The sequence below is a fragment of the Alexandromys fortis genome, unplaced genomic scaffold (assembly GCF_014885135.2).
Source record: "Alexandromys fortis isolate MF-2015 unplaced genomic scaffold, M_Fortis_MF-2015_v1.1 scaffold_13, whole genome shotgun sequence".
Lineage (NCBI taxonomy): Eukaryota > Metazoa > Chordata > Mammalia > Rodentia > Cricetidae > Alexandromys > Alexandromys fortis.
In genome coordinates, this window is record NW_026067908.1 from 10,631,671 (window position 1) to 10,646,323 (window position 14,653).

At 43.9% G+C, this 14,653-nt stretch overlaps 1 protein-coding gene across 8 annotated transcripts in view; it reads right to left on the reverse strand.

The window, feature by feature from the left end:
- The window catches only part of Dnajc6 (DnaJ heat shock protein family (Hsp40) member C6), a 148,061-nt gene that overhangs the window by 108,448 nt on the left and 24,960 nt on the right, over positions 1-14,653 (reverse strand). For 2 of the 8 annotated variants that reach the window (XM_050136133.1, XM_050136131.1), the window contains exon 2: positions 4,098-4,162. The exons of 2 other annotated variants lie outside the window; for them this stretch is intronic. The gene's annotated coding sequence lies outside the window, so the exon portion shown is untranslated. Of the gene's footprint in view, positions 1-3,750; positions 4,163-14,653 lie in introns of all 8 variants that reach the window. 4 more of the 8 variants (XM_050136132.1, XM_050136130.1, XM_050136129.1 and 1 more) reach the window with 2 other exon arrangements.

Consider the following 14,653-nt stretch of genomic DNA (forward strand, 5'->3'; position numbering starts at 1 on the left):
GTTATAAGATGAACTAAACCCTTCCCTCCCTATGCTGTTTTTGGTCAGTGTTTATCATAGCAACAGAAACTAACATAGGAAAAAAAATAACGTTCAAATGTCTGGTGGCCACATTAAAACTGAAGGGAAACAAAAGGATTCCGTTTTGTAGAGCCTCTCGTTTATCCCATAGACACAAAATATTGTCACTTTCGTGAAGAGCCAGTAAGATTTTCTTCTTGCTACATACTTGGCAGGCTCTATATTTTATATTTATAGTATATCTCATTTTGCACTAGCCTTTTAGAGTGAGCAGCCACTGTGTGGTCCAGCAAGCACAGATATAAAATGTTTCCATTGCCCTAGCAACCTGAGAAGACAAGCTTTTTGTAGTTGTAGAGAAAAAAAAAAAAGAAACTAAAACTCAAAGACATAAACATTTTCTCCAACAACAGCTAATGAGTGCACAGCCTAGACTCCAACCTCGGCCTCTGGCCTCCGCTTCTGAAGCTCTGCACCTCACTCTGCAGTCTGCGGAGGAAGACGTGTTCAACACGATTCTGAGATACAGTCACATCGAAGGAAAGCGTGCGCCAAGACCTCACCCATACAATGACATGGCATAGATATGTCAGCTCTATTTTTTCTCAAATCATTAAAGAGAGCCTTTAATGAAAATAATCTCCAAGTCCACGCTTCTCTGTGAGTGCGTATTTCTGAGTGGGGTTAATTACTGTCAGTAACGTGTGCCTTCCCTCCATCACCTCTTCTCTAGCCTGCAAGGCACCCTGTATGTTCACAAAACCAAATGTATGTGTGCACGCATATGTACAGTATACATACACCCACATACCCACACAAACACACAGAGTTTCCATGGCTCTTACTAGCCCCAAAGTAGCTAGAACAGTAAGTTAAAGTGTTTGGTCTTTAGTTTCTGAAGCAGGATGCTGGGGGCAACTTATGCTTCAGAGAGAACCTCTCTCTGATCTTCCATTCTCCTTTTCTCTGTTCCCTTCTCTCCTGAAGGCACACTGTAGTAACTAAGATCGCTCTTCCCCAAGTCAGATTACTAAAACCAAAAGCATAGTATAACCTTCTCCTGCTTTTCCTGTCTTCCATCTTACCAGGAAGACAGCCTTGGCCTACCTTATCCAATAATAGATCCGAAGGCCTTCATTCCACACAAATTCTGCCCCATACCAGAAAGGAAGGCACACTGGACAACAGGGCCATGAAGAATCTGAACAGACAGGGTGTGCTGGATGTCCCTGTCTCTGAGCGTTAGATGAGGCCCTTCTGTCTAGTCACATGGCATACAGTAGCCCATGCTTCAGTCATATCTATGCACTGAAGTCTCCATAAAATCCCAGGGGAAGGGTTCGGAGAGCTTCTGGGTAGCTGAAACCTGCGGAGACTGAGAAAGGTGAGGCGGAACTGATCCACATCCCCGGAGCAGCCAAGCCCCTGCCAGAGAGTTCTTCCATGTGTGTCTCCATGCAGATCCTTCCTTGTGCCCTTACAGTAAACCAACAAATGTGTTCCCCTGGGTTCTGTGAGTCACCCTAGCAAATGAACAAACGGGGGAGCTGTAGGGAGCTGCCTGTAGTCAGGGGTCAGAAGCCCGAAGCCTGGACTCCAGACTGATGCCTAAAAAGTTCTGTGCAACTGAGCCCTTAGCATTTGAGAACCGGTGCTGCCCACAAGCAGGCAAGGGCAGAATGGAATTCTGCTCTAGAACTGATTGCCGGCTAACTGATGGCAAGACCTAACCATGCACTTTGAGAGCTCGGAAGTGATGCGTGGCAGAAGGAAAGCACACAGTGCAGTCTCGGAAATGGGGTTTGCCTTGCCTCAGTCATGGGACCTCTCAAAGCGCTCAGGTTAAAGCCCTAACCTCCTAATATGTATATATTAAAGATGGGGACCTACAGGAGGTCCTTGGGTTAAGATGAGGTCACGTAGGATGAATGCTCAGCCCAAGTAAGACATTTATACCATTCCACCTAAGACTTAAGAGAAAATGCAGCAGGGTTCGGGGGGATGTAAGAGCCAGAAGATAGGGACAGGAGCTTCAAATCAACCACGGCAGTCATGCATTCAGAGCAGCTCCCGTTGCCTGCATTGAGCCAGCAGAATCACCCTGTTAGTCATCAGGCAGGGATGCAGGAAGACTCAGGGGCCTCTACCACCCGCTACTGTACTACTTGCTACTAGTAAGGTTCAGGAGGAGCGGGAACCATTTCCTTCAGTTTTGTGCCCTCTGATATCCCCACCAAGTTCCAGTGGATAGTGTCGATCCAATGGTCAAAAAGATGACCTCTAAGCAGACGCCAAGACAAAACCAAAAGTCAAAAATCCAGGAAGGGGACTGCAAGGGGGAGGCGGAGTGGATGGGAATGGGAATGGGAAGGAGATAAGAGGGGATGTGGAGAGAGAATAATCAGGATACATTCTAAGTGTGTATAAAATTATAATTAAAAAAATCAGCCCATCTTTAAAGTACTATTTTATAATGGCGAGGTCATGAGGGCAGGAGCCTTGTGAAAGGGTTAGTAACTGTAAAAGAGCAAAGAGATTAGAACTTTGCATGAGAGGACAGAGAGAGAAGGTAGCTTCCTTCAAGCCATAAGAGGGTCCGTACCAGGTACTAAGTCAGTCAGCGTCTTGACCTTGGCCTCCAGACACTTAAAACCACCAGAAATAGACACCATTGTTTGTGCCGCCCAGTCTGGGATACTTTGTTTCAGCAGCTTGAGCTAAGACACTGCAAGTGTACTGGACTGTCTCTGTGTCTGAACCCCAGATCTCCATGAACTTCCATCGGCTTCCTTGGCTCCTCTTCCCCTCCAGAAGCATGAGCCCAGGCTAGCCAGCTGTGAGGTGGCAGCCCCTTGGAGAAGCTGATCCTCGGCATCTCAGCTGACACCCCCAGGCATGAGAACAGCTGAGTGTGGCCCAACTCAACACCGCGAGCAGATGCTCCTAATTCCTGCCAGAAGTGTGAACTACGTGTATGCTGTCTCGAGTCACCCCGTTCAGATGGGTCCTTATACAGCAAAACCTGAGTGACAAACACATGAACATGCTTCAGGATCGAGGCGATAAAAAGTGTAATACTTAGGGCCAGAACGTGGGCTGAATGCTGCCTCCCTATGACTCGGTAAGGATGGGTGGCCCGCACTTTTAATCCCAGCACTCAGACAGCAGAGGCAGCAGGATCTGTGTGAGTCTAGTATCTGTGTGTGCCTAGACTACACAATGAATTGCAGGCCAGCCAAGACTACATAGTGAGATCCTGTCTCAAAGAGAGAAAGAAAAGATACATTCTGTTTCATAGAAAGTAAGGACGAACTTGAGGAATCCACGGAAGGGAAAATGCAGAGAAAGAGAAGGGAAGTGGCTGGAAAAGGAGAGGAGGGGAGTGGGAAAGAAACAATAGAGATCTGAGTTCAAATCCTAACTGCACAACCCAGTAGCTGTGTTAGTTAAATCACCCGAAGCTCAAACTTACACCTTCTCCCAAAAATGCTCTTAAAAATGTTTACAGTACACAGCAGAACAACCTTCCTTAGTGGGCACTCAGTGCATCTCAGATCCCTTCTTCACCTTCTCTTGTACCTAGCAAGTCCTATGTGATTACGCTCAGTTTTCTTCATATTATATACAGCACCATCGCTACACATTATTCTTAATTTGTTCACAGTTCCTTTCCCATACTGGACAAGTCAAGTGACTGAAAATTATCCACTTGATGACGTTATTAAATACCTTGTGAAGACTGTGCTGTGGCTCAGTCCAAGCACTAAGGCCTCAGAACAAGGGAAGCAACAGTACCGCTCTCAATGGGAGACCAAGGTCCTGAGGGCAGTAGGCTTCTGGCGTTAAGTCCTGAAGTCAAAACTTGGAGTGTTGATGCCCAGGAAGGAAGAGTTGTGAACCCCGGATCCAAGAGGCAAAGACCTAAAATCCTCCAGTCATTCTGTATTGTCTGCTTGCCCTTGGCTGAGCGGATGGCACCTGCCTACATTGAGGGCAGAGCTCCCGTGCTCAGTCAGTGAGTCAAATGCCAGGCTCCTCGGGACACAGACATACCCCCACAAGAGAGCTTTCTTTACCAGATCTCCGGGCAATCCTCACTCCAGCCAAGTTGACACCATCTCAGAGATGAAAGATCTTTACACTGAAAAGAAATTAAAGAAGACACAAATAAATGGAAATAAATCCTGTGCTTTAATGCTGTTAAAGCGTCCACCAATCAAAGCAAACCACAAACTCAGTGCAATCTCTATCAAAACACCAGTAACATTAACCACAGAAAGAGAAAAATAACCCTAAAATTCACGTGAAATCACGAAAGACCTCTAAATAGACAAAGCAATTGTAAGCAAACGGAACAAAGTCAGAGGCGTCACACTATTTAATTTCAAAACACACTACAGAGCTACAGTGACAAACCACACGAGACTGACAGGAAGACCACCAGGACAGACTAGAGAGCCAGACATAAACCTGTACAGTCAGACCCTCCTGGCTTTCCACAAGAGTACCAAGAACACACAGGGAGGAAAGAGGAAGTAAACAAATGACCAGTGAAAAAGAGACATTTCTCAAAAGACATACAAATGACCAACAGATTTATGAAAAGGTGTTCAATATCTCTCATCATCAAGGTAGGACAAATCAAATCCACAGTGGGCTCGCCTCATCCTGAGGATAGCGTCTACCAAAACAACACAAAGGGTACATGTTGACAGGGATGTAAAGAAAGGACACACAAACATACACACACACACCACCCTGTGGGTGGGAATAAAAGTTAATACAGCTATTGTGGAAAACTTTTAGAAGTTCCTCAATATTAAAATTACAACAACTGCATGACGCAGAAAACCCATGACTTGGTGGTGTACACTCAAAAGAAATGGAATGAATGTCAAATTATGACCGTCACTCCCATATTTACAGAAGTATTGATTACAATAGCTAAGATACTGAATCAAACAAAGTGTCCATCATTATAAAACTTGAAGAAGAAAATGCGGTATGCATATGTAACAGAATACGACTTAGCCATGGAAGGAGGACATCCCACGATTTGGGACAACATGGATGAACCTGGATGATGTTAAGTAAGCCAAACCAGGCGCAGAAAGACAAATGCCACTTGACCTCACAATCTGGCATTTATACAGGTGATGCAAACAGAGAGTAAAATGGTAACCACCGTGGACCGGCTGGTGTGGAGTGAGGGGGGTGGATAAACGTTAGTCAAAGGGGCACAATGATAAGGATAAGCTTAAGAAGCCGACCGAACGGCACCATCACCGTAGTCAATGACGGCTTATTATGCTATATGCTTGAAAAATATAGAAACAGTAAATTTGTGTTCTTGTCACAGAGTAATAACCATGTGAGGCATTCACCTGTTCATTAGCCAGATCTGACTGTCCCACAGCACAGACACACGTGTAAATGTATATTTTTAATATAAATAAATGTAAACATATATCTCAAAATGTCACATTGTTGTACATTTTATATATATATAAAACACATATCTGTAAATTTAAAAAGTAATAAAAGGACATAGAGATGTATCTTAATGGCAACACATTTGTTTAGCACATGTGAGTTCCTGGGTTCAGTCACTGGCGCCAAACCCACTTTTCATGCATGTGTAGCAAAGTCATTATTCAGGTCTTCCTAAGTGTTTATTTTCAACAGATCAAATTCACTAAAAATTTTAAAAATCGAATCAGAGGCCAGCCTGGTCTACAGCATAAGTTCAAGGATAACCAAAGCTACACTGAGGAACCCTGTCTCAAAAAAATAAACAAAAAATAAAAATCAACATATTCTAAAACAAAGCTTTAAGAAGAAAGTATAAAATAATATCTTTATAACATTCAGGAAACAGAATTTGCCAAATAGAATTCAAAAAGCAGGAATCAAAGTGCAAAATTAGCAGACAGCATTCAAGGCTGTTATGAACCTGAGGCTGCTGGGCAGTAGAGCACGCACACACAGCAGGCACGAGACCTTAGGTCCAATCCCCAGAAACCCTGGCCCAAAGAAACTTGCTCTTGTTCTTCCACAAAAGGCATCATTAAGAAGCTGAATATCATTGTACATTCCTATAATCTAATATTCATGAGGCTGAGGCAGGAGGATCACAAATTTAGTCTAGCCCAGTTGAAAATATGTTTGGGAAAAAAAATCCTTAAGATGGAAAAATATCCTTAAGAGAATAAAAGTATAAATACAAGTCATATTGTAAAGAAATATTTATAATACCTTTATCCAAAGAATACACACACACACACACACACACACACACACACACACACACACACACACACATATCTACCAGTGGGGATCTATGGTTCAACCATGCATGGTTCAAAACCATATATCCTACAAATCAGGGCTGGTGAAATGGCCTAGCAGGTAAAACCCCTTAACAGCTGAGTTTAGCAACCTGAGCTCAATCCTTGGACCCCACAGTGGATGGAGAAAACCAACTCCTTAAGTCGGGCTCTTACCTCTCCACATATGATAGAATATACATGGCCCATACATATATATCATGCACATACACTAATAATTATTTTTTTTAAATCTGTAAGTCAACAAGAACAAAGAAAGCCTGATAAGAAATTTGGCTGACACAGACCACGGTGGCACATGCCTTTAATCCCAGCATTCCAGAGACAGACAGATCTTTGAGTTCAAGGCCAACCTAGTCTACCCAACCGAGTTCCAGGATAGCCAGGGTTGTTACACAGAGAAACCCTATCTTGAAGGAAAAACATTGATAAAAGTTATTAAATCAGACCTTTTACAAAAGACTATATCCAAGTGGCCAATACTTTTTTTTAACAAGGTGCTTAACTTCTGGGTCATATAAAATAATCCTAAAATTCCTGTGAAATCACGAAAGACCTCTAAATAGACAAAGCAATTGTAAGCAAACGGAACAAAGTCAGAGACGTCATACTATTTAATTTCAAAACACACTACAGAGCGACAGTGACAAACCACACGAGACTGACAGGAAGACCACCAGGACAGACTAGAGAGCCAGACATAAACCTGTACAGTCAGACCCTCCTGACTGTCAACCAGAGTACCAAGAACACACAGGGAGGAAAGAGGAAGAAAACAAATGACACTGGGTACCGAAAAGCTAAAGTTTTGCCCTCTTTGATGGAGAGTCCTCTTTGCCAACATGACTGCACTGAAAACTGTTTACAAGGCCAGAAAAATCACACCTCTGGTGTGTCAGTGAGAATATTTCCAGAAAGGATTGACATTCCAGAAAGGGATGACCTACCCTGAATGGGGGTGGTATCACACCATGGGCTGCATAGAATTAAAAAAAAAAGAAAAAAATCCAGATAATGCAGGTATTACTTATCATCTATCTGTTATCTATCCATCTATCTATTATCTATCATCTATCTATCTATCTATCTATCTATCTATCTATCTATCTATCTATCTATCTATCTATCTATGATCACTCTGTCTGTATCTCTATCTCTACTTAATGTGTGCCCCGAGTTGAGCAATCTCTGCCATGTGTTGCCATTGCCATCAGTTACCGCCACATCCCAGGCCCCCAAAATCCATGGAGCCTAAGAATATGGGGTAAAACCTCTCTAGGGCCAGACTTTGAGGATGTATGGGTTTATTCCACTTCCTGCTCACTCTCTCTGCTTCCTGTTTGGCTGTGATCGGATCTCTCAGCTCTGGCTGCCTGTCACCATGCCTCCCTCACCATTATAGACGCTTCCTCTAGAACTGTAAGGCAAAAAAAGCTTCTTTAATTTGCTTTTGATGATAAAAGTAACTGATACAGCAATAGAGATTATTTTCATGACGTTTCAGATGAGAATAAGGACTCTGTTGGGAATTGGGCTAAAAGTCATTCCTGTTTCCATTTTGGCAAAGAACTTGATCACATATTATCCAGGACCTGCATCTTGCCAGAAGGCTGGGTATAAAGGTGATAGACTAACTGATCTGAGTGAGAAAATTTCAAATAATCCAGAATTTAGTCTGTGGCATGGTTATTGCTGGTTTCTTCTAGCCAGCAATACAGTGAGACTAGGTAGCAAATTGCAGAGTAGGAAGGACCTGGGAGAATTCACAATTCGGTCATAAATCCCAGAGTGCAAAATCAGAGCTAAGAAAGGTCTGGTTTCTAAAGGAACTAGGGTTGTTTAAAAGAAGTCAGGCCAGTTGCATCAGAGAAAACGTGTCTTTGTATGCTTCCGAGAACTAGCCAGAACTCACTCGTGGCAGACTCGAGAATGTGAAATACTTCCCTCTGAGTACAGAACACCTCTGAGTCACGCAGCTCACACAAGCCCACCTAGAAATCGTTTCCTCGGGACTCTATGGCTCTGCAGTCCAGGCACACAGACCTCAAGCTGCAGCACAACTTTGGCATCTGCCGCCTGATTTGCAAGTATGCAGAAAATAAAAACGACAGGGTTATGAATACTTCCACATAGACTTCAAAGGGAGACCTGGGGGCGGGGAGGCAATGTGTGAAACTGGGAGCACAGAGAGGCAAAGGCACAATGGTGAACACAAGAGGTTAGCAATACCGATGCCAGGAACTCGAAATACCTGCCGAGGAAAAGCTCAGGCAGCAAGCAGAGGTAACACAAGAAAGAAACCATGTGGGCTCTGGCCAGCATGGTCATAGGGATGGCGCTCCCTAAGCCACTGAGAGCTTACATTACCACACGGTGTGCTCAGACACCAAATACCAGAAGGTGCTGCAGGCTTTATGTTGGCCCTGATGCGTTTGGGTCTTGCTTTGGCCCCATCCCTTCTTTTTGTACCACCATCTACCCCGTTTGGATTGGAATGTGTATCCTGTGCCACTGGATATTCAAAGTATGGGATTTCCTTTTCCAGTTTAGATGGTTCTCGTTACTGAGTTCGTCTTCTGTCTTGGGAAACTTCGGATTGGAACTTTGGAACAATGTTACTATGGGAATTCTTGGAGATGGACTGAATGCACTTTGCATTATGAGAAAGACATGAGCCTTTGGGGGCCAAGGATGAAATGTTGTGGTTTAATTTGTGTGTGTGTGTGTGTGTATGCATGATGATTGTGTGGACATAGATGGCACAAGGCACAAGTTCCAGTCAAAGAACAACTTAATGGAGTCAGTTCTTTCCTTCTACCTCTATGTGGGTTCCAGCATCAAACTCAGACGGCCAGGCTTGCACCACCTGCTGAGTTTTCTAGGAGTAACAGGTTGGTTTTATAAATAACCATTGCCTTTATTTATTTTGTGTTTGTATGTGTGTACACATGCTCCACATGTTAGAGCAGGCATGTGGAGAGCAGAGGACAACTTTGAAGAGTCAGTCTTCATTTGTCACCTGGAGGGATCAAGTCACCAGGCATGCTGGGGAGTTCTTTTACCCATTGGGTCATCTCACAAGTTTAATAGTTACTTTTGATTATTACCTTCACTGGATTGAGGAATGCCTAGAATAAAGGGTACATCTGTGTGTGCCTGCAAAGGTGTTTCCAGAGAGTATTAATAAAGGGGAGAAAATGTCCTGAAATGTGGGCAGCAACCATCCATAGGTTAGGGATCTTGACAGAACAGAAAGGAAATATGGGAACCAGGGATATGCATAAAATGGTACAGTTCTTTCCTCACATGTAGAATGCCCCGAGTTTGATGCCCAGCAGTGTATAAATCCAGGCATGGCGGTACAGCCTCTAAGTCCAAGCCCCAGGAGGTAGAGGCATAAGGATCAAAAGTAGAATATTATCTTGGCTTTATAGGAAATCAAAAGCCAGCCTGGGCTACATAAGACTCTGTCTCAAAAATAACTAAAGAAAGTAAAATAGGCAAAGAGAGAAGACCAGGCATTCTCTCTCTCTCCCGCTATTCCCTGTCTCACAGGTGGGCACCTCTGCCATGGGCTCCTGTTGCCATGGTGTTTGCTTCTTCCTATAGATCCAAGACACTGAATAAAACCTCTGAAACCATGAGCCAAAATAAATACGTTTTTCTTCGGGTTGTTCCTCACAGTGACAAAAGCTAACATACTCTATGAACTAGCTGTTACATTCTTAAGTATTTAACCCACAGAGATGCATCCATGGGTGGGACCAACGATGCATGTGTGTATGTTCAGAGCAGACCAAAGCAACATATCACCAGAGCACTTGTGAGCACTTGTCCAAATACTGCAGTCGTGTGTTCACTTCAGAGAGCCATGTGGGAATGAGAATGGGTGTTCCACAGACTGCCGACAGATCTCACAAGCAGAGCTGAGTGAAAAAAAACCGGAGCAAATGACACACCAGATCATTTCATCCACACAACACTCAAAACCACGGCACTAATTTACAGCGAGATCCCTCAGATCCGGAGTTATACTGTGCATATGAGAGACAGTGAGGACTCAAAGGGGGTCTCAATGTCACTTGGCTTGGAGTCAAGTTATATAAGAACAAAACAATTCATCAACCTGCATGCTCAGAAGGTATATGTACTTTTCAACGTTGAATTATTATAAAGTTTGCTTTAAAAGCCAATTTTCCTTTGGCATCAACACACTCAAAAATCATTACAAAAAAAGTTTCCAAAACCAAAGTTTGGCAGTTCGTCTCCCAAGAAGACTCTGGCTGGGCCCATTTCCACGGTGCTCTTAGTCACTGGTGCCTGCCATCTGTACTGTCTCCAGATGCCTTTAGGAGGCATGGATCTGTGATGGCCACTTTTCCGCCAACTCGACACAAGCTACAGTCATCCCGGAGGAGGGCGCCTCAGTCCAGAAGATGCCTCCAGAAGATTGGGCTCTAAGCAGACAAGCCTGCAGGGTATTTTCTTAATTAGTGACCCATAGGGGAAGAAGGTCCAGCCAATTATGGGTGGAGCTGCCCCTGTGCTGATGTTCCTGGGTTCTCAAAGAAAACAGGCTTAGCAAGCCATGTGGGTAAACAGCACTTCTCCATGGTTTCTGCATCAGCTCCAGTCTCCAGGTTCCTGCTCCCAGGTTCCTGCCCAGTTTGGGTTCCTGCCTTGGCTTCCCTCTCCTCCCCAAGTTGCTTTTGGTCACAGTATTTCATCGCAGCAACAGTAACCCTGACTAAGACAGAATCTCACTCTGGAAATGAACTTCTTGGTTCTGCCTTTCCTTCTACTGTGTCTTCAAAGGTAAGCAGCAATAAATTTTAAGGGAGAAAACCAGACTAAAGGAAGCTAATTCCTGACCTGGAATCCTCTAAAGACTCAGGATTTGACAGCACAGTGCCTTTCTGTTGGTGGTTCTTAACCTGTGGGTCGTGACCCCTTTGGGGGGTTGAATGACCCTTTCACAGGGGTTACCCAAGACCATGAAAAACTACAGGTATTTATATTATGATACATAATAGTAGAAAAATTACAGTTATGAAGTAGCCACAAAAATAATTTTATGGTCGGGGTCACCACACCATGAATTAAAGGGCTGCAGCATTAAGAAGGCTGAGAACCACTGCTCTGTGTGAGGAGTGAGTTAGGGTTGGCTGGAAGTCTACTTAAGAAATGGTGAGATCTGGAGGAAAGGAAGGAAGGAAGGAAGGAAGGAAGGAAGGAAGGAAGGAAGGAAGGAAAAAAGAAAGAAAGAAAGGACTGAGCAGAGAGAAGGAGAGAAAAAGGATGGGGAGGGGGGAAAGAAAAGAAAAGAAGGAAAGGAAATGAAAGTAGAAAAAGAAAGACAAAGAGGAAAAGCTGATTTGGGGCCCACAGGTTCCAAAGTTTCCATCCTTGTCCAGTCAGCTTTGTTGCTTTGGGGCCTGCAGTGAGGTCATGGTGAAGGGCATTGGTCAAGCAAAGTTGTTATGTCGTACCAACTTGGAAGCAGAGAGACAAGATGAGCCAGGGCTCCCAAACTCCCTTTAGGAGCACACTGCCAATGACCACCTCCCTTCCACTAGGCGTCCCCTCCTAATGCTTCCACCATCTGCAATAACACCATCTGCTGGGGACCAAGTCTTCAAGGCATGAGCCTTTGGAGGACAGTTGGTATGACCTACCTACAACCTGTTTGACTTTGGGCAGGTTAGGTCTCAGCACTAATCTTCAACGCCTCTGTCGACAGAATAGATATACTAATACCTACTTCTATGTGGCAAAACATTATTATAAAAATGTCTCTTACATTCTAAGAGGCTGGAAATTTTACTGGACCTCACAGCCAGAGTTAATAATACACCTTGAGGTGGCTTATGACTTAAGCTTGCTATCCTGGTGTGTATTCCGCCTGTTTGTTTAACCTGCTTTTCAAAGAACAATGTGACAGCCAACCTTACTTTGCCTTGGGGTCCCATGTAATCAACTTTTACAATGTAACCTAATGCATAGCTTTAATCTTAAATTGTATACTCTTCCACATTCTGACCCATGGGTAGTGTGTGTGTGTGTGTGTGTGTGTGTGTGTGTTATAATAAACACTGGAAACAGCAAATAGATTGAAAACAACATCACAAAGCAAATATCCACCATAAATGTTGGAAAAGACATAGACACAGACACAGGGGAGAGACAAGACAGAATTCAGGCAGGCATAGATACAGACTCAAACAACAGGCAGGAGTTGATGGACAACACAGGGAGAAATGAGGAGAGAATTCAAATATGGGCTCACTCTTGGTTAAATTATTCAAGGGGAGATTTTTTTCATTTCTTTTCTGGAATGCAACATAGACACACTTTGGGTACTCTGCGGTTATTACTAATGTGTTTAAACCATTAGTTTGGGGATTACCTCTAGGTTTAAATGTGAAATCACACGTGTGTTAGTTTCTGTTCTCGTTAGTGTGACAAAATATCTGACCAAAGCAACGTAAGGGAGAAAGGTTTACCTTGCTTCATAATTTGGGAATATAGTCCATCAGGCATGGAAAACATGGTGGCAGGAACGTGGGGCAGCCGTCACATTGAATTCACAGTCACCAAGCAGAGGGAAGATGAACATTTATGCTCAGCTTGTTCTCTCGTTTTTATTCAGTCTGGGACCCCGTCTATAGAACAGAACTGCTTGTGTTACTTGTGGCCTTATACCTTTCTTGAAATGCCCTCACAGACACGCCTGTGGTGTTTTTCACAATGATTCTAAAGGCGGCCAAGCTCAGGAAGACGGGTAACCATCCCAATAGGCTGAGAACTCAGCGTGTAAACCAGCAGCCAGCGGCAACTTTGTTTCAAAGCGCTAACCTACTCTGTAACATTTTTATAACCAAATGCATCCTTAAAGGAGTTACACGAAAACCACACCTCCTTCCTGTCATTTCTCTTGTGGTGCCTTGCATCTATCAAGAAAGATGAAGCAGTCTGTGGACTTCTTAGTCCTAAGAAGTGATGGATGCTATAAATGGTCAAAGGAGAAAATCAAAATTACCCCCATTCTTGGTAACTGAGAATTCTGCTAGTCCAGTGGCCCCAACACCCATAATCAACTGGCCCTTCCACAAAAGAGGTCGTGGGAGGAGATGGATGATGTAGAAGGCTGTGGTGTAAAGACACTGAGGTGCTTCAGGCTGAATGGTCTTGACCTTGCTCATGGATGGAGTGAGCACCCGAGAGAAGAGGGCTTGATGATGGGGGGGGGGCACATTTGGAGCAGGACTTCCCATAAATGGAAGGGAGACACCGAGGTAGCAGAGAGGGGTGTACAGGAGTCGTAACGCTCAAGTCCTGGCAGGAACTCAGCTTTGTGACTTTCCCCAGGAATTAGGAAGGTGGAGGGCTTGCAATGGACCCTGGGACTCAGGTTCCAAGGGAAGACACCTAAAGCAGGAAACAGAGTTAGGAAACAATTTGGAAACCACAGAAGAGGCTTCCTGAGAGCTGGAAAGCTGAGTTCAGAACCTGTAAGTTTGTTTGGTGGAAAAAGGGACAGTGGGTTATTTGCATATCCCTCCACACCCATGGTAGTGGCTAGATGAGGCATAGTTACAACAGCACACGCTCACAGGAGTGGAAAATGGTACACACTTTGGTCAACAGCCTGGCAATGCCTTTTAGAATTAAAAGAACGTCTTTACCATATAATCCAGCAAATAATACGGTCTTGAGCTCTTTTTCACATAGAAATGAAATCTTAGTTTCACACAGGAATTGGTTCCCCATTGGCAGAACCGGGAATGGACTCACACATCTTTAAATAAGTCGTGGTGTGGGCGTACCACGGACTATTGGTCTACATCACCTCCATTATCCTCGAGGAAACCAGGCTGAGGGAAAAAAAGCCCATCAGACTTCATGACTTCATTTTGTAAAACTTACAAAGTAACAATTATGAAGATGAAGAACAAATAGATTTGGGTGCCCTAGACTAAAGGAAAGGGGTGGCTATGAAGGAATAACACAGGGAAGTCTATAGTCATGATTTAATTGACTGTCTTGAGTGAAGTAGTGGTTACTCAAGATCACAAGTATGCTAAAAACTGCACAAAGCTATACACACTAACACATGGATGAGTTCATGTGTGATTCATACAATGTAAATAAGTCAGTTTCCTCTCTCTGACACAGTACTAGAGTGGCATAGGAGGTTTAATGGAGCATAGAATAAGGTTCAAGCCCTGATTGCTCTTCGGACTGATGAGGGAGGGGGACTTGATTGGGGGAGGGGGAGGGAAAGG